Consider the following 20375-nt stretch of genomic DNA (forward strand, 5'->3'; position numbering starts at 1 on the left):
GCTGGCCTGAGCGAGGCCTAGTTGGCTCTACCTCTTGCGGGGCCCTAGCAGGGTAAAGGAGGAATTGTGCTCTTTTCTCAGCTTGGACCTCACATCGAAGTCCTGCTAAACCAACGAGCCAGTCGGTGTGAGTTCCTGGATGGAGTGCTGAGCACAGTGTGTTTCTGAGTGCACGTAGGGCCCTTGTCCTCACTGAGTCCACGTTACCCAGCACATGAGACCGGCTCGGACTGTCTTCGTGAGCTGGGGCAAGCTGCGAAAACCTAGGTTTCCAAAGGAAGAGAGAGAGCAGTGTGCCGCCTTAGGCTCTGCATGCAAGAAGTGTTCCGAAGGGCCTACACGGCTGCTTGTTGCTCAGCAGGCAGAGAGGAGACGTGGGGGGGATCCGTGTGGTAGCATGGGAAACGGTGCGGAGGCCAGAGTGCTTGGAGTCCTGAAAGCTATCCTCGCGTTCCATTAAAGCACAACAACGGTGGAGACCTCATGGAAACCCAGGCACGCAGAGCTTGCCTGGTGGAAACTTAAGCACTACCCTGAGGCTCAGGGTGGCCTAGCGCATTCACAGGAGAAACGAGGTCTGAGGATTAACTCTCCTCCAGCGTGGCAGGAACCTGGATTCTCGGGGGAAAGTGCTCGTTTGCTAAGCAAGCGTACCTGCGGAGGCTAGAACCTGGGCAACTTCAAGGTTTGGCAAGCAGCCCCTGAGACACTAGAATCCAAGCTTCCAAAGGGAAAAGGCTGCTCTTGTCGGCAGAGCCACCTACCCTTGTTATCACACAGCAAAGTACCTGCAGGATGGGAGCTGCGAAGGGAAACAAACGGGACACACTGGGCACCTGAGAAGCTCCCCTCTACACTTGCAAGCAGCCTGTTTCTCTGGGGGAACATACTTTTTTCCTCCCTGGGCGTGCATGCAGTGAGTAGAAGCTGGGCCTTCCTAGGGTTTCGCAAACAGCTCCGAGGCTACAAGAATCCAGATTTCCAAAGGGGAAAAGACTGCTTTTCGAAGCAGGGCCACCTATCCTAGTTCACAGCAAACATGAGTCCCTGCAGTAGTGGAGCTGCCGAGGGAGAGCATGGCGAAACCCTAGGAACTTCGCTAAGTACCTTTTACTGTGCAGGCTTCGAAGTGAGGCAAGATCCCTGAAGGAGGGCTGGCCTGAGCGAGGCCTAGTTGGCTGTACCTCTTCCAGGGCCCTAGCCGGGTAAAGGAGGAATTGTGCTCTTTGCTCAGCTTGGACCTCACATCGACGTCCTGCTAAACCAACGAGCCAGTCGGTGTGAGCTCTTGGATGGACGGCTGAGCAGAGTGTTTTTCTGAGTGCGGGTAGGGACCTTGTCCTCACTGAGTCTACGTTACCCAGCAAATGAGAAAGTTTCCGTCTGTCTTCGTGAGCTGGGGCAAGCTGCGGCAACCTAGGTTTCCAAAGGAAGAGAGAGAGCAGTGTGCCGCCTTGGGCTCTGCGTGCAAGAAGTGTTCCGAAGGGCCTACACGGCTGCTTGTTGCTCAGCAGGCCGAGAGGAGACGTGGGGGGGATCCGTGTGGTAGCATGGGAAACGGTGCGGAGGCCAGAGTGCTTGGAGTCCTGAAAGCTATCCTCGCGTTCCATTGAAGCACAACAACGGTGGAGACCTCATGGAAACCGAGGCACGCAGAGCTTGCCTGGTGGAAACTTAAGCACTACCCTGAGGCTAAGGGTGACCTAGCGCTTTCCCAGGAGGAACGAGGTCTGAGGATTAATTCTCCTCCAGCGTGGCAGGAACCCGGTTTCTCGGGGGAAAGTGCTCGTTTGCTAAGCAAGCGTACCTGCGGAGGCTAGAACCTGGGCAACTTCAAGGTTTGGCAAGCAGCCCCTGAGACACTAGAATCCAAGCTTTCAAAGGGAAAAGGCTGCTTTTGTCGGCAGAGCCACCTACCCTTGTTAGCACCCAGCATAAATACCTGCAGGATGGGCGTTATGAAGGGAAACAAACGGGACACACTGGCCACCTGAGAAGATCTCATCGACACTTGCAAGCAGCCTGTTTCTCTGGGGGAACATACTCGTTTCCTCCCCAGGCGTTCCTGCAGTGAGTGGAAGCTGGGCCTTCCTAGGGATACACAAACAGCTCCGAGGCTACAAGAATCCAGATTTCCAAAGGGGAAGAGACTGCTTTTCGAAGCAGGGCCACCTATCCTAGTTCACAGCAAACATGAGTCCCTGCAGTAGTGGAGCTGCCGAGGGAGAGCATGGAGAAACCCTAGGAACTTCGCTAAGTACCTTTTACTATGCAGGCTTCGAAGTCAGGCCAGATCCCTGAAGGAGGGCTGGCCTGAGCGAGGCCTAGTTGGCTCTACCTCTTCCGGGGCCCTAGCAGGGTAAAGGAGGAATTGTGCTCTTTTCTCAGCTTGGATCTCACATCGACGTCCTGCTAAACCAACGAGCCAGTCGGTGTGAGTTCCTGGATGGAGGGCTGAGCAGCGTGTGTTTCTGAGTGCACGTAGGGCCCTTGTCCTCACTGAGTCCACGTTACCCAGCACATGAAACCGGCTCGGACGGTCTTCGTGAGCTGGGGCAAGCTGCGACAACCTAGGTTTCCAAAGGAAGAGAGAGAGCAGTGTGCCGCCTTAGGCTCTGCATGCAAGAAGTGTTCCGAAGGGCCTACACGGCTGCTTGTTGCTCAGCAGGCAGAGAGGAGACGTGGGGGGGATCCGTGTGGTAGCATGGGAAACGGTGTGGAGGCCAGAGTGCTTGGAGTCCTGAAAGCTATCCTCGCGTTCCATTAAAGCACAACAACGGTGGAGACCTCATGGAAACCCAGGCACGCAGAGCTTGCCTGGTGGAAACTTAAGCACTACCCTGAGGCTAAGGGTGGCCTAGCGCATTCACAGGAGAAACGAGGTCTGAGGATTAACTCTCCTCCAGCGTGGCAGGAACCTGGTTTCTCGGGGGAAAGTGCTCGTTTGCTAAGCAAGCGTACCTGCGGAGGCTAGAACCTGGGCAACTTCAAGGTTTGGCAAGCAGCCCCTGAGACACTAGAATCCAAGCTTCCAAAGGGATAAGGCTGCTCTTGTCGGCAGAGCCACCTACCCTTGTTATCACACAGCAAAGTACCTGCAGGATGGGAGCTGCGAAGGGAAACAAACGGGACACACTGGGCACCTGAGAAGCTCCCCTCGACACTTGCAAGCAGCCTGTTTCTCTGGGGGAACATACTTCTTTCCTCCCTGGGCGTGCCTGCAGTGAGTGGAAGCTGGGCCTTCCTAGGGTTTCACAAACAGCTCCGAGGCTACAAGAAACCAGATTTCCAAAGGGTAAGAGACTGCTTTTCGAAGCAGGGCCACTTATCCTAGTTCACAGCAAACATGAGTCCCTGCAGTAGTGGAGCTGCCGAGGGAGAGCATGGCGAAACCCTAGGAACTTCGTTAAGTACCTTTTACTGTGCAGGCTTCGAAGTGAGGCAAGATCCCTGAAAGAGGGCTGGCCTGAGCGAGGCCTAGTTGGCTGTACCTCTTCCGGGGCCCTAGCAGGGTAAAGGAGGAATAGTGCTGTTTGCTCAGCTTGGACATCACATCGACGTCCTGCTAAACCAACGAGCCAGTCGGTGTGAGCTCTTGGAGGAACGGCTGAGCAGAGTGTTTTTCTGAGTGTGGGTAGGGACCTTGTCCTCACTGAGTCTACGTTACCCAGCACATGAGAAAGTTTCCGTCTGTCTTCGTGAGCTGGGGCAAGCTGCGGCAACCTAGGTTTCCAAAGGAAGAGAGAGAGCAGTGTGCCGCCTTGGGCTCTGCGTGCAAGAAGTGTTCCGAAGGGCCTACACGGCTGCTTGTTGCTCAGCAGGCAGAGAGGAGACGTGGGGGGGATCCGTGTGGTAGCATGGGAAACGGTGCGGAGGCCAGAGTGCTTGGAGTCCTGAAAGCTATCCTCGCGTTCCATTGAAGCATAACTACGGTGGAGACCTCATGGAAACCGAGGCACGCAGAGCTTGCCTGGTGGAAACTTAAGCACTACCCTGAGGCTCAGGGTGGCCTAGCGCATTCACAGGAGAAACGAGGTCTGAGGATTAACTCTCCTCCAGCGTGGCAGGAACCCGGTTTCTCGGGGGAAAGTGCTCGTTTGCTAAGCAAGCGTACCTGCGGAGGCTAGAACCTGGGCAACTTCAAGGTTTGGCAAGCAGCCCCTGAGACACTAGAATCCAAGCTTCCAAAGGGAAAAGGCTGCTCTTGTCGGCAGAGCCACCTACCCTTGTTATCACACAGCAAAGTACCTGCAGGATGGGAGCTGCGAAGGGAAAAAAACGGGACACACTGGGCACCTGAGAAGCTCCCCTCGACACTTGCAAGCAGCCTGTTTCTCTGGGGGAACATACTTCTTTCCTCCCTGGGCGTGCCTGCAGTGAGTAGAAGCTGGGCCTTCCTAGGGTTTCGCAAACAGCTCCGAGGCTACAAGAATCCAGATTTCCAAAGGGGAAAAGACTGCTTTTCGAAACAGGGCCACCTATCCTAGTTCACAGCAAACATGAGTCCCTGCAGTAGTGGAGCTGCCGAGGGATAGCATGGCGAAACCCTAGGAACTTAGCTAAGTACCTTTTACTGTGCAGGCTTCGAAATGAGGCAAGATCCCTGAAGGAGGGCTGGCCTGAGCGAGGCCTAGTTGGCTGTACCTCTTCCGGGGCCCTAGCAGGGTAAAGGAGGAATTGTGCTCTTTGCTCAGCTTGGACCTCACATCGACGTCCTGCTAAACCAACGAGCCAGTCGGTGTGAGCTCTTGGATGGACGGCTGAGCAGAGTGTTTTTCTGAGTGCGGGTAGGGACCTTGTCCTCACTGAGTCTACGTTACCCAGCAAATGAGAAAGTTTCCGTCTGTCTTCGTGAGCTGGGGCAAGCTGCGGCAACCTAGGTTTCCAAAGGAAGAGAGAGAGCAGTGTGCCGCCTTGGGCTCTGCGTGCAAGAAGTGTTCCGAAGGGCCTACACGGCTGCTTGTTGCTCAGCAGGCCGAGAGGAGACGTGGGGGGGATCCGTGTGGTAGCATGGGAAACGGTGCGGAGGCCAGAGTGCTTGGAGTCCTGAAAGCTATCCTCGCGTTCCATTGAAGCACAACAACGGTGGAGACCTCATGGAAACCGAGGCACGCAGAGCTTGCCTGGTGGAAACTTAAGCACTACCTTGAGGCTAAGGGTGATCTAGCGCTTTCCCAGGAGGAACGAGGTCTGAGGATTAATTCTCCTCCAGCGTGGCAGGAACCCGGTTTCTCGGGGGAAAGTGCTCGTTTGCTAAGCAAGCGTACCTGCGGAGGCTAGAACCTGGGCAACTTCAAGGTTTGGCAAGCAGCCCCTGAGATACTAGAATCCAAGCTTTCAAAGGGAAAAGGCTGCTTTTGTCGGCAGAGCCACCTACCCTTGTTAGCACCCAGCATAAATACCTGCAGGATGGGCGTTACGAAGGGAAACAAACGGGACACACTGGCCACCTGAGAAGATCTCATCGACACTTGCAAGCAGCCTGTTTCTCTGGGGGAACATACTCGTTTCCTCCCCGGGCGTTCCTGCAGTGAGTGGAAGCTGGGCCTTCCTAGGGATACACAAACAGCTCCGAGGCTACAAGAATCCAGATTTCCAAAGGGGAAGAGACTGCTTTTCGAAGCAGGGCCACCTATCCTAGTTCACAGCAAACATGAGTCCCTGCAGTAGTGGAGCTGCCGAGGGAGAGCATGGAGAAACCCTAGGAACTTCGCTAAGTACCTTTTACTATGCAGGCTTCGAAGTCAGGCCAGATCCCTGAAGGAGGGCTGGCCTGAGCGAGGCCTAGTTGGCTCTACCTCTTCCGGGGCCCTAGCAGGGTAAAGGAGGAATTGTGCTCTTTTCTCAGCTTGGATCTCACATCGACGTCCTGCTAAACCAACGAGCCAGTCGGTGTGAGTTCCTGGATGGAGGGCTGAGCAGAGTGTGTTTCTGAGTGCACGTAGGGCCCTTGTCCTCACTGAGTCCACGTTACCCAGCACATGAGACCGGCTCGGACGGTCTTCGTGAGCTGGGGCAAGCTGCGACAACCTAGGTTTCCAAAGGAAGAGAGAGAGCAGTGTGCCGCCTTAGGCTCTGCATGCAAGAAGTGTTCCGAAGGGCCTACACGGCTGCTTGTTGCTCAGCAGGCAGAGAGGAGACGTGGGGGGGATCCGTGTGGTAGCATGGGAAACGGTGCGGAGGCCAGAGTGCTTGGAGTCCTGAAAGCTATCCTCGCGTTCCATTAAAGCACAACAACGGTGGAGACCTCATGGAAACCCAGGCACGCAGAGCTTGCCTGGTGGAAACTTAAGCACTACCCTGAGGCTAAGGGTGGCCTAGCGCATTCACAGGAGAAACGAGGTCTGAGGATTAACTCTCCTCCAGCGTGGCAGGAACCTGGTTTCTCGGGGGAAAGTGCTCGTTTGCTAAGCAAGCGTACCTGCGGAGGCTAGAACCTGGGCAACTTCAAGGTTTGGCAAGCAGCCCCTGAGACACTAGAATCCAAGCTTCCAAAGGGATAAGGCTACTCTTGTCGGCAGAGCCACCTACCCTTGTTATCACACAGCAAAGTACCTGCAGGATGGGAGCTGCGAAGGGAAACAAACGGGACACACTGGGCACCTGAGATGCTCCCCTCGACACTTGCAAGCAGCCTGTTTCTCTGGGGGAACATACTTCTTTCCTCCCTGGGCGTGCCTGCAGTGAGTGGAAGCTGGGCCTTCCTAGGGTTTCAAAAACAGCTCCGAGGCTACAAGAATCCAGATATCCAAAGGGGAAAAGACTGCTTTTCGAAGCAGGGACACCTATCCTAGTTCACAGCAAACATGAGTCCCTGCAGTAGTGGAGCTGCCGAGGGAGAGCATGGAGAAACCCTAGGAACTTCGCTAAGTACCTTTTACTATGCAGGCTTCGAAGTGAGGCAAGATCCCTGAAGGAGGGCTGGCCTGAGCGAGACCTAGTTGGCTCTACCTCTTCCGTGGCCCTAGCAGGGTAAAGGAGGAATTGTGCTCTTTTCTCAGCTTGGACCTCACATCGACGTCCTGCTATACCAACGAGCCAGTCGGTGTGAGTTCCTGGATGGAGGGCTGAGCAGAGTGTGTTTCTGAGTGCACGTAGGGCCCTTGTCCTCACTGAGTCCACGTTACCCAGCACATGAGACCGGCTCGGACTGTCTTCGTGAGCTGGGGCAAGCTGCGACAACCTAGGTTTCCAAAGGAAGAGAGAGAGCAGTGTGCCGCCTTAGGCTCTGCATTCAAGAAGTGTTCCAAAGGGCCTACACGGCTGCTTGTTGCTCAGCAGGCAGAGAGGAGACGTGGGGGGGATCCGTGTGGGAGCATGGGAAACGATGCAGAGGCCAGAGTGCTTGGAGTCCTGAAAGCTATCCTCGCGTTCCATTGAAGCACAACAACGGTGGAGACCTCATGGAAACCGAGGCACGCAGAGGTTGCCTGGTGGAAACTTAAGCACTACCCTGAGGCTCAGGGTGGCCTAGCGCTTTCCCAGGAGGAACGAGGTCTGAGGATTAACTCTCCTCCAGCGTGGCAGGAACCCGGTTTCTCGGGGGAAAGTGCTCGTTTGCTAAGCAAGCGTACCTGTGGAGGCTAGAACCTGGGCAACTTTAAGGTTTGGCAAGCAGCCGCTGAGACACTAGAATCCAAGCTTTCAAAGGGAAATGGCTGCTTTTGTCGGCAGAGCCACCTACCCTTGTTAGCACCCAGCATAAATACCTGCAGGATGGGCGTTACGAAGGGAAACAAACGGGACACACTAGGCACCTGAGCAGATCCCCTCAACACTTGCAAGCAGCCTGTTTCTCTGGGGGAACATACTTCTTTCCTCCCTGGGCGTGCCTGCAGTGAGTGGAAGCTGGGCCTTCCTAGGGTTTCACAAACAGCTCCGAGGCTACAAGAATCCAGATTTCCAAAGGGGAAGAGACTGCTTTTCGAAGCAGGGCCACCTATCCTAGTTCACAGCAAACATGAGTCCCTGCAGTAGTGGAGCTGCCGAGGGAGAACATGGAGAAACCCTAGGAACTTCGCTAAGTACCTTTTACTATGCAGGCTTCGAAGTGAGGCCAGATCCCTGAAGGAGGGCTGGCCTGAGCGAGGCCTAGTTGGCTCTACCTCTTCCGGGGCCCTAGCAGGCTAAAGGAGGAATTGTGCTCTTTGCTCAGCTTGGACCTCACATCGACGTCCTCCTAAACGAAAGAGCCAGTCCATGTGAGCTCTTGGATGGAAGGCTGAGCAGAGTGTTTTTCTGAGTGCGGGTAGGGACCTTGTCCTCACTGAGTCTACGTTACCCAGCACATGAGAAAGTTTCCGTCTGTCTTCGTGAGCTGGGGCAAGCTGCGGCAACCTAGGTTTCCAAAGGAAGAGAGAGAGCAGTGTGCCGCCTTGGGCTCTGCGTGCAAGAAGTGTTCCGAAGGGCCTACACGGCTGCTTGTTGCTCAGCAGGCAGAGAGGAGACTTGGGGGAATCCGTGTGGTAGCATGGGAAACGGTGCGGAGGCCAGAGTGCTTGGAGTCCTGAAAGCTATCCTCGCGTTCCATTGAAGCACAAAAACGGTGGAGACCTCATGGAAACCGAGGCACGCAGAGCTTGCCTGGTGGAAACTTAAGCACTACCCTGAGGCTAAGGGTGGCCTAGCGCTTTCACAGGAGGAAAGAGGTTTGTGGGATTAACTCTCCTCCAGCGTGGCAGGAACCCGGTTTCTCGGGGGAAAGTGCTCGTTTGCTAAGCAAGCGTACCTGCGGAGGCTAGAACCTGGGCAACTTCAAGGTTTGGCAAGCAGCCCCTGAGACACTAGAATCCAAGCTTCCAAAGGGATAAGGCTACTCTTGTCGGCAGAGCCACCTACCCTTGTTATCACACAACAAAGTACCTGCAGGATGGGAGCTGCGAAGGGAAACAAACGGGACACACTGGGCACCTGAGAAGCTCCCCTCGACACTTGCAAGCAGCCTGTTTCTCTGGGGGAACATACTTGTTTCCTCCCTGGGCGTGCCTGCAGTGAGTGGAAGCTGGGCCTTCCTAGGGTTTCAAAAACAGCTCCGAGGCTACAAGAATCCAGATATCCAAAGGGGAAAAGACTGCTTTTCGAAGCAGGGCCACCTATCCTAGTTCACAGCAAACATGAGTCCCTGCAGTAGTGGAGCTGCCGAGGGAGAGCATGGAGAAACCCTAGGAACTTCGCTAAGTACCTTTTACTATGCAGGCTTCGAAGTGAGGCAAGATCCCTGAAGGAGGGCTGGCCTGAGCGAGACCTAGTTGGCTCTACCTCTTCCGTGGCCCTAGCAGGGTAAAGGAGGAATTGTGCTCTTTTCTCAGCTTGGACCTCACATCGACGTCCTGCTATACCAACGAGCCAGTCGGTGTGAGTTCCTGGATGGAGGGCTGAGTAGAGTGTGTTTCTGAGTGCACGTAGGGCCCTTGTCCTCACTGAGTCCACGTTACCCAGCACATGAGACCGGCTCGGACTGTCTTCGTGAGCTGGGGCAAGCTGCGACAACCTAGGTTTCCAAAGGAAGAGAGAGAGCAGTGTGCCGCCTTAGGCTCTGCATTCAAGAAGTGTTCCAAAGGGCCTACACGGCTGCTTGTTGCTCAGCAGGCAGAGAGGAGACGTGGGGGGGATCCGTGTGGGAGCATGGGAAACGATGCAGAGGCCAGAGTGCTTGGAGTCCTGAAAGCTATCCTCGCGTTCCATTGAAGCACAACAACGGTGGAGACCTCATGGAAACCGAGGCACGCAGAGGTTGCCTGGTGGAAACTTAAGCACTACCCTGAGGCTCAGGGTGGCCTAGCGCTTTCCCAGGAGGAACGAGGTCTGAGGATTAACTCTCCTCCAGCGTGGCAGGAACCCGGTTTCTCGGGGGAAAGTGCTCGTTTGCTAAGCAAGCGTACCTGTGGAGGCTAGAACCTGGGCAACTTTAAGGTTTGGCAAGCAGCCGCTGAGACACTAGAATCCAAGCTTTCAAAGGGAAATGGCTGCTTTTGTCGGCAGAGCCACCTACCCTTGTTAGCACCCAGCATAAATACCTGCAGGATGGGCGTTACGAAGGGAAACAAACGGGACACACTAGGCACCTGAGCAGATCCCCTCAACACTTGCAAGCAGCCTGTTTCTCTGGGGGAACATACTTCTTTCCTCCCTGGGCGTGCCTGCAGTGAGTGGAAGCTGGGCCTTCCTAGGGTTTCACAAACAGCTCCGAGGCTACAAGAATCCAGATTTCCAAAGGGGAAGAGACTGCTTTTCGAAGCAGGGCCACCTATCCTAGTTCACAGCAAACATGAGTCCCTGCAGTAGTGGAGCTGCCGAGGGAGAGCATGGAGAAACCCTAGGAACTTCGCTAAGTACCTTTTACTATGCAGGCTTCGAAGTGAGGCCAGATCCCTGAAGGAGGGCTGGCCTGAGCGAGGCCTAGTTGGCTCTACCTCTTCCGGGGCCCTAGCAGGCTAAAGGAGGAATTGTGCTCTTTGCTCAGCTTGGACCTCACATCGACGTCCTCCTAAACGAAAGAGCCAGTCCATGTGAGCTCTTGGATGGAAGGCTGAGCAGAGTGTTTTTCTGAGTGCGGGTAGGGACCTTGTCCTCACTGAGTCTACGTTACCCAGCACATGAGAAAGTTTCCGTCTGTCTTCGTGAGCTGGGGAAGCTGCGGCAACCTAGGTTTCCAAAGGAAGAGAGAGAGCAGTGTGCCGCCTTGGGCTCTGCGTGCAAGAAGTGTTCCGAAGGGCCTACACGGCTGCTTGTTGCTCAGCAGGCAGAGAGGAGACTTGGGGGAATCCGTGTGGTAGCATGGGAAACGGTGCGGAGGCCAGAGTGCTTGGAGTCCTGAAAGCTATCCTCGCGTTCCATTGAAGCACAACAACGGTGGAGACCTCATGGAAACCGAGGCACGCAGAGCTTGCCTGGTGGAAACTTAAGCACTACCCTGAGGCTAAGGGTGGCCTAGCGCTTTCACAGGAGGAAAGAGGTTTGTGGGATTAACTCTCCTCCAGCGTGGCAGGAACCCGGTTTCTCGGGGGAAAGTGCTCGTTTGCTAAGCAAGCGTACCTGTGGAGGCTAGAACCTGGGCAACTTCAAGGTTTGGCAAGCAGCCCCTGAGACACTAGAATACAAGCTTTCAAAGGGAAAAGGCTGCTTTTGTCGGCAGAGCCACCTACCCTTGTTAGCACCCAGCATAAATACCTGCAGGATGGGCGTTACGAAGGGAAACAAACGGGACACCCTGGGCACCTGAGAAGCTCCCCTCGACACTTGCAAGCAGCCTGTTTCTCTGGGGGAAAATACTTGTTTCCTCCCTGGGCGTTCCTGCAGTGAGTGGAAGCTGGGCCTTCCTAGGGATACACAAACAGCTCCGAGGCTACAAGAATCCAGATTTCCAAAGGGGAAAAGACTGCTTTTCGAACCAGGGCCAGCTATCCTAGTTCACAGCAAACGTGAGTCCCTGCAGTAGTGGAGCTGCCGAGGGAGAGCATGGAGAAACCCTAGGAACTTCGCTAAGTACCTTTTACTATGCAGGCTTCGAAGTGAGGCAAGATCCCTGAAGGAGGGCTGGCCTGAGCGACGCCTAGTTGGCTCTACCTCTTCCGGGGCCCTAGCAGGGTAAAGGAGGAATTGTGCTCTTTTCTCAGCTTGGACCTCACATCGACGTCCTGCTATACCAACGAGCCAGTCGGTGTGAGTTCCTGGATGGAGGGCTGAGCAGAGTGTGTTTCTGAGTGCACGTAGGGCCCTTGTCCTCACTGAGTCCACGTTACCCAGCACATGAGACCGGCTCGGACTGTCTTCGTGAGCTGGGGCAAGCTGCGACAACCTACGTTTCCAAAGGAAGAGAGAGAGCAGTGTGCTGCCTTGGGCTCTGCATGCATGAAGTGTTCCGAAGGGCCTACACGGCTGCTTGTTGCTCAGCAGGCAGAGAGGAGACGTGGGGGGGATCCGTGTGGTAGCATGGGAAACGATGCAGAGGCCAGAGTGCTTGGAGTCCTGAAAGCTATCCTCGCGTTCCATTGAAGCATAACTACGGTGGAGACCTCATGGAAACCGAGGCACGCAGAGCTTGCCTGGTGGAAACTTTAGCACTACCCTGAGGCTAAGGGTGGCCTAGCGCTTTCACAGGAGGAACGAGATTTGTGGGATTAACTCTCCTCCATCGTGGCAGGAACCCGGTTTCTCGGGGGAAAGTGCTCGTTTGCTAAGCAAGCGTACCTGCGGAGGCTAGAACCTGGGCAACTTCAAGGTTTGGCAAGCAGCCCCTGAGACACTAGAATCCAAGCTTCCAAAGGGAAAAGGCTGCTTTTGTCGGCAGAGCCACCTACCCTTGTTAGCACGCAGCATAAATACCTGCAGGATGGGAGCTGCGAAGGGAAACAAACGGGAAACCCTGGGCACCTAAGAAGCTCCCCTCGACACTTGCAAGCAGCCTGTTTCTCTGGGGGAACATATTGTTTCCTCCCTGGGCGTGCCTGCAGTGAGTGGAAGCTGGGCCTTCCTAGGGTTTCGCAAACAGCTCCGAGGATAAAAGAATCCAGATATCCAAAGGGGAAAAGACTGTTTTTCGAAGCAGGGCCACCTATCCTAGTTCACAGCAAACATGAGTCCCTGCAGTAGTGGAGCTGCCGAGGGAGAGCATGGAGAAACCCTAGGAACTTCGCTAAGTACCTTTTACTATGCAGGCTTCGAAGTGAGGCAAGATCCCTGAAGGAGGGCTGGCCTGAGCGAGGCCTAGTTGGCTCTACCTCTTCCGGGGCCCTAGCAGGGTAAAGGAGGAATTGTGCTCTTTTCTCAGCTTGGATCTCACATCGACGTCCTGCTAAACCAACGAGCCAGTCGGTGTGAGTTCCTGGATGGAGGGCTGAGCAGAGTGTGTTTCTGAGTGCACGTAGGGCCCTTGTCCTCACTGAGTCCACGTTACCCAGCAAATGAGAAAGTTTCCGTCTGTCTTCGTGAGCTGGGGCAAGCTGCGGCAACCTAGGTTTCCAAAGGAAGAGAGAGAGCAGTGTGCCGCCTTGGGCTCTGCGTGCAAGAAGTGTTCCGAAGGGCCTACACGGCTGCTTGTTGCTCAGCAGGCCGAGAGGAGACGTGGGGGGGATCCGTGTGGTAGCATGGGAAACGGTGTGGAGGCCAGAGTGCTTGGAGTCCTGAAAGCTATCCTCGCGTTCCATTGAAGCACAACAACGGTGGAGACCTCATGGAAACCGAGGCACGCAGAGGTTGCCTGGTGGAAACTTAAGCACTACCCTGAGGCTCAGGGTGGCCTAGCGCTTTCCCAGGAGGAACGAGGTCTGAGGATTAACTCTCCTCCAGCGTGGCAGGAACCCGGTTTCTCGGGGGAAAGTGCTCGTTTGCTAAGCAAGCGTACCTGTGGAGGCTAGAACCTGGGCAACTTTAAGGTTTGGCAAGCAGCCGCTGAGACACTAGAATCCAAGCTTTCAAAGGGAAATGGCTGCTTTTGTCGGCAGAGCCACCTACCCTTGTTAGCACCCAGCATAAATACCTGCAGGATGGGCGTTACGAAGGGAAACAAACGGGACACACTAGGCACCTGAGCAGATCCCCTCAACACTTGCAAGCAGCCTGTTTCTCTGGGGGAACATACTTCTTTCCTCCCTGGGCGTGCCTGCAGTGAGTGGAAGCTGGGCCTTCCTAGGGTTTCACAAACAGCTCCGAGGCTACAAGAATCCAGATTTCCAAAGGGGAAGAGACTGCTTTTCGAAGCAGGGCCACCTATCCTAGTTCACAGCAAACATGAGTCCCTGCAGTAGTGGAGCTGCCGAGGGAGAGCATGGAGAAACCCTAGGAACTTCGCTAAGTACCTTTTACTATGCAGGCTTCGAAGTGAGGCCAGATCCCTGAAGGAGGGCTGGCCTGAGCGAGGCCTAGTTGGCTCTACCTCTTCCGGGGCCCTAGCAGGCTAAAGGAGGAATTGTGCTCTTTGCTCAGCTTGGACCTCACATCGACGTCCTCCTAAACGAAAGAGCCAGTCCATGTGAGCTCTTGGATGGAAGGCTGAGCAGAGTGTTTTTCTGAGTGCGGGTAGGGACCTTGTCCTCACTGAGTCTACGTTACCCAGCACATGAGAAAGTTTCCGTCTGTCTTCGTGAGCTGGGGAAGCTGCGGCAACCTAGGTTTCCAAAGGAAGAGAGAGAGCAGTGTGCCGCCTTGGGCTCTGCGTGCAAGAAGTGTTCCGAAGGGCCTACACGGCTGCTTGTTGCTCAGCAGGCAGAGAGGAGACTTGGGGGAATCCGTGTGGTAGCATGGGAAACGGTGCGGAGGCCAGAGTGCTTGGAGTCCTGAAAGCTATCCTCGCGTTCCATTGAAGCACAACAACGGTGGAGACCTCATGGAAACCGAGGCACGCAGAGCTTGCCTGGTGGAAACTTAAGCACTACCCTGAGGCTAAGGGTGGCCTAGCGCTTTCACAGGAGGAAAGAGGTTTGTGGGATTAACTCTCCTCCAGCGTGGCAGGAACCCGGTTTCTCGGGGGAAAGTGCTCGTTTGCTAAGCAAGCGTACCTGTGGAGGCTAGAACCTGGGCAACTTCAAGGTTTGGCAAGCAGCCCCTGAGACACTAGAATACAAGCTTTCAAAGGGAAAAGGCTGCTTTTGTCGGCAGAGCCACCTACCCTTGTTAGCACCCAGCATAAATACCTGCAGGATGGGCGTTACGAAGGGAAACAAACGGGACACCCTGGGCACCTGAGAAGCTCCCCTCGACACTTGCAAGCAGCCTGTTTCTCTGGGGGAAAATACTTGTTTCCTCCCTGGGCGTTCCTGCAGTGAGTGGAAGCTGGGCCTTCCTAGGGATACACAAACAGCTCCGAGGCTACAAGAATCCAGATTTCCAAAGGGTAAGAGACTGCTTTTCGAAGCAGGGCCACTTATCCTAGTTCACAGCAAACATGAGTCCCTGCAGTAGTGGAGCTGCCGAGGGAGAGCATGGCGAAACCCTAGGAACTTCGTTAAGTACCTTTTACTGTGCAGGCTTCGAAGTGAGGCAAGATCCCTGAAAGAGGGCTGGCCTGAGCGAGGCCTAGTTGGCTGTACCTCTTCCGGGGCCCTAGCAGGGTAAAGGAGGAATAGTGCTGTTTGCTCAGCTTGGACATCACATCGACGTCCTGCTAAACCAACGAGCCAGTCGGTGTGAGCTCTTGGAGGAACGGCTGAGCAGAGTGTTTTTCTGAGTGTGGGTAGGGACCTTGTCCTCACTGAGTCTACGTTACCCAGCACATGAGAAAGTTTCCGTCTGTCTTCGTGAGCTGGGGCAAGCTGCGGCAACCTAGGTTTCCAAAGGAAGAGAGAGAGCAGTGTGCCGCCTTGGGCTCTGCGTGCAAGAAGTGTTCCGAAGGGCCTACACGGCTGCTTGTTGCTCAGCAGGCAGAGAGGAGACGTGGGGGGGATCCGTGTGGTAGCATGGGAAACGGTGCGGAGGCCAGAGTGCTTGGAGTCCTGAAAGCTATCCTCGCGTTCCATTGAAGCATAACTACGGTGGAGACCTCATGGAAACCGAGGCACGCAGAGCTTGCCTGGTGGAAACTTAAGCACTACCCTGAGGCTCAGGGTGGCCTAGCGCATTCACAGGAGAAACGAGGTCTGAGGATTAACTCTCCTCCAGCGTGGCAGGAACCCGGTTTCTCGGGGGAAAGTGCTCGTTTGCTAAGCAAGCGTACCTGCGGAGGCTAGAACCTGGGCAACTTCAAGGTTTGGCAAGCAGCCCCTGAGACACTAGAATCCAAGCTTCCAAAGGGAAAAGGCTGCTTTTGTCGGCAGAGCCACCTACCCTTGTTAGCACGCAGCATAAATACCTGCAGGATGGGAGCTGCGAAGGGAAACAAACGGGACACACTGGGCACCTGAGAAGCTCCCCTCGACACTTGCAAGCAGCCTGTTTCTCTGGGGCAACATACTTCTTTCCTCCCTGGGCGTGCCTGCAGTGAGTAGAAGCTGGGCCTTCCTAGGGTTTCGCAAACAGCTCCGAGGCTACAAGAATCCAGATTTCCAAAGGGGAAAAGACTGCTTTTCGAAACAGGGCCACCTATCCTAGTTCACAGCAAACATGAGTCCCTGCAGTAGTGGAGCTGCCGAGGGATAGCATGGCGAAACCCTAGGAACTTAGCTAAGTACCTTTTTCTGTGCAGGCTTCGAAATGAGGCAAGATCCCTGAAGGAGGGCTGGCCTGAGCGAGGCCTAGTTGGCTGTACCTCTTCCGGGGCCCTAGCAGGGTAAAGGAGGAATTGTGCTCTTTGCTCAGCTTGGACCTCACATCGACGTCCTGCTAAACCAACGAGCCAGTCGGTGTGAGCTCTTGGATGGACGGCTGAGCAGAGTGTTTTTCTGAGTGCGGGTAGGGACCTTGTCCTCACTGAGTCTACGTTACCCAGCACATGAGAAAGTTTCCGTCTGTCTTCGTGAGCTGGGGCAAGCTGCGGCAACCTAGGTTTCCAAAGGAAGAGAGAGAGCAGTGTGCCGCCTTGAGCTCTGCGTGCAAGAAGTGTTCCGAAGGGCCTACACGGCTGCTTGTTGCTCAGCAGGCCGAGAGGAGACGTGGGGGGGATCCGTGTGGTAGCATGGGAAACGGTGCGGAGGCCAGAGTGCTTGGAGTCCTGAAAGCTATCCTCGCGTTCCATTGAAGCACAACAACGGTGGAGACCTCATGGAAACCGAGGCACGCAGAGCTTGCCTGGTGGAAACTTAAGCACTACCTTGAGGCTAAGGGTGATCTAGCGCTTTCCCAGGAGGAACGAGGTCTGAGGATTAATTCTCCTCCAGCGTGGCAGGAACCCGGTTTCTCGGGGGAAAGTGCTCGTTTGCTAAGCAAGCGTACCTGCGGAGGCTAGAACCTGGGCAACTTCAAGGTTTGGCAAGCAGCCCCTGAGATACTAGAATCCAATCTTTCAAAGGGAAAAGGCTGCTTTTGTCGGCAGAGCCACCTACCCTTGTTAGCACCCAGCATAAATACCTGCAGGATGGGCGTTACGAAGGGAAACAAACGGGACACACTGGCCACCTGAGAAGATCTCATCGACACTTGCAAGCAGCCTGTTTCTCTGGGGGAACATACTCGTTTCCTCCCCGGGCGTTCCTGCAGTGAGTGGAAGCTGGGCCTTCCTAGGGATACACAAACAGCTCCGAGGCTACAAGAATCCAGATTTCCAAAGGGGAAGAGACTGCTTTTCGAAGCAGGGCCACCTATCCTAGTTCACAGCAAACATGAGTCCCTGCAGTAGTGGAGCTGCCGAGGGAGAGCATGGAGAAACCCTAGGAACTTCGCTAAGTACCTTTTACTATGCAGGCTTCGAAGTCAGGCCAGATCCCTGAAGGAGGGCTGGCCTGAGCGAGGCCTAGTTGGCTCTACCTCTTCCGGGGCCCTAGCAGGGTAAAGGAGGAATTGTGCTCTTTTCTCAGCTTGGATCTCACATCGACGTCCTGCTAAACCAACGAGCCAGTCGGTGTGAGTTCCTGGATGGAGGGCTGAGCAGAGTGTGTTTCTGAGTGCACGTAGGGCCCTTGTCCTCACTGAGTCCACGTTACCCAGCACATGAGACCGGCTCGGACGGTCTTCGTGAGCTGGGGCAAGCTGCGACAACCTAGGTTTCCAAAGGAAGAGAGAGAGCAGTGTGCCGCCTTAGGCTCTGCATGCAAGAAGTGTTCCGAAGGGCCTACACGGCTGCTTGTTGCTCAGCAGGCAGAGAGGAGACGTGGGGGGGATCCGTGTGGTAGCATGGGAAACGGTGCGGAGGCCAGAGTGCTTGGAGTCCTGAAAGCTATCCTCGCGTTCCATTAAAGCACAACAACGGTGGAGACCTCATGGAAACCCAGGCACGCAGAGCTTGCCTGGTGGAAACTTAAGCACTACCCTGAGGCTAAGGGTGGCCTAGCGCATTCACAGGAGAAACGAGGTCTGAGGATTAACTCTCCTCCAGCGTGGCAGGAACCTGGTTTCTCGGGGGAAAGTGCTCGTTTGCTAAGCAAGCGTACCTGCGGAGGCTAGAACCTGGGCAACTTCAAGGTTTGGCAAGCAGCCCCTGAGACACTAGAATCCAAGCTTCCAAAGGGATAAGGCTACTCTTGTCGGCAGAGCCACCTACCCTTGTTATCACACAGCAAAGTACCTGCAGGATGGGAGCTGCGAAGGGAAACAAACGGGACACACTGGGCACCTGAGATGCTCCCCTCGACACTTGCAAGCAGCCTGTTTCTCTGGGGGAACATACTTCTTTCCTCCCTGGGCGTGCCTGCAGTGAGTGGAAGCTGGGCCTTCCTAGGGTTTCAAAAACAGCTCCGAGGCTACAAGAATCCAGATATCCAAAGGGGAAAAGACTGCTTTTCGAAGCAGGGACACCTATCCTAGTTCACAGCAAACATGAGTCCCTGCAGTAGTGGAGCTGCCGAGGGAGAGCATGGAGAAACCCTAGGAACTTCGCTAAGTACCTTTTACTATGCAGGCTTCGAAGTGAGGCAAGATCCCTGAAGGAGGGCTGGCCTGAGCGAGACCTAGTTGGCTCTACCTCTTCCGTGGCCCTAGCAGGGTAAAGGAGGAATTGTGCTCTTTTCTCAGCTTGGACCTCACATCGACGTCCTGCTATACCAACGAGCCAGTCGGTGTGAGTTCCTGGATGGAGGGCTGAGCAGAGTGTGTTTCTGAGTGCACGTAGGGCCCTTGTCCTCACTGAGTCCACGTTACCCAGCACATGAGACCGGCTCGGACTGTCTTCGTGAGCTGGGGCAAGCTGCGACAACCTAGGTTTCCAAAGGAAGAGAGAGAGCAGTGTGCCGCCTTAGGCTCTGCATTCAAGAAGTGTTCCAAAGGGCCTACACGGCTGCTTGTTGCTCAGCAGGCAGAGAGGAGACGTGGGGGGGATCCGTGTGGGAGCATGGGAAACGATGCAGAGGCCAGAGTGCTTGGAGTCCTGAAAGCTATCCTCGCGTTCCATTGAAGCACAACAACGGTGGAGACCTCATGGAAACCGAGGCACGCAGAGGTTGCCTGGTGGAAACTTAAGCACTACCCTGAGGCTCAGGGTGGCCTAGCGCTTTCCCAGGAGGAACGAGGTCTGAGGATTAACTCTCCTCCAGCGTGGCAGGAACCCGGTTTCTCGGGGGAAAGTGCTCGTTTGCTAAGCAAGCGTACCTGTGGAGGCTAGAACCTGGGCAACTTTAAGGTTTGGCAAGCAGCCGCTGAGACACTAGAATCCAAGCTTTCAAAGGGAAATGGCTGCTTTTGTCGGCAGAGCCACCTACCCTTGTTAGCACCCAGCATAAATACCTGCAGGATGGGCGTTACGAAGGGAAACAAACGGGACACACTAGGCACCTGAGCAGATCCCCTCAACACTTGCAAGCAGCCTGTTTCTCTGGGGGAACATACTTCTTTCCTCCCTGGGCGTGCCTGCAGTGAGTGGAAGCTGGGCCTTCCTAGGGTTTCACAAACAGCTCCGAGGCTACAAGAATCCAGATTTCCAAAGGGGAAGAGACTGCTTTTCGAAGCAGGGCCACCTATCCTAGTTCACAGCAAACATGAGTCCCTGCAGTAGTGGAGCTGCCGAGGGAGAACATGGAGAAACCCTAGGAACTTCGCTAAGTACCTTTTACTATGCAGGCTTCGAAGTGAGGCCAGATCCCTGAAGGAGGGCTGGCCTGAGCGAGGCCTAGTTGGCTCTACCTCTTCCGGGGCCCTAGCAGGCTAAAGGAGGAATTGTGCTCTTTGCTCAGCTTGGACCTCACATCGACGTCCTCCTAAACGAAAGAGCCAGTCCATGTGAGCTCTTGGATGGAAGGCTGAGCAGAGTGTTTTTCTGAGTGCGGGTAGGGACCTTGTCCTCACTGAGTCTACGTTACCCAGCACATGAGAAAGTTTCCGTCTGTCTTCGTGAGCTGGGGCAAGCTGCGGCAACCTAGGTTTCCAAAGGAAGAGAGAGAGCAGTGTGCCGCCTTGGGCTCTGCGTGCAAGAAGTGTTCCGAAGGGCCTACACGGCTGCTTGTTGCTCAGCAGGCAGAGAGGAGACTTGGGGGAATCCGTGTGGTAGCATGGGAAACGGTGCGGAGGCCAGAGTGCTTGGAGTCCTGAAAGCTATCCTCGCGTTCCATTGAAGCACAAAAACGGTGGAGACCTCATGGAAACCGAGGCACGCAGAGCTTGCCTGGTGGAAACTTAAGCACTACCCTGAGGCTAAGGGTGGCCTAGCGCTTTCACAGGAGGAAAGAGGTTTGTGGGATTAACTCTCCTCCAGCGTGGCAGGAACCCGGTTTCTCGGGGGAAAGTGCTCGTTTGCTAAGCAAGCGTACCTGCGGAGGCTAGAACCTGGGCAACTTCAAGGTTTGGCAAGCAGCCCCTGAGACACTAGAATCCAAGCTTCCAAAGGGATAAGGCTACTCTTGTCGGCAGAGCCACCTACC

Source organism: Balaenoptera acutorostrata, chromosome X (assembly GCF_949987535.1).
Source record: "Balaenoptera acutorostrata chromosome X, mBalAcu1.1, whole genome shotgun sequence".
In the NCBI taxonomy this organism is placed as follows: domain Eukaryota; kingdom Metazoa; phylum Chordata; class Mammalia; order Artiodactyla; family Balaenopteridae; genus Balaenoptera; species Balaenoptera acutorostrata.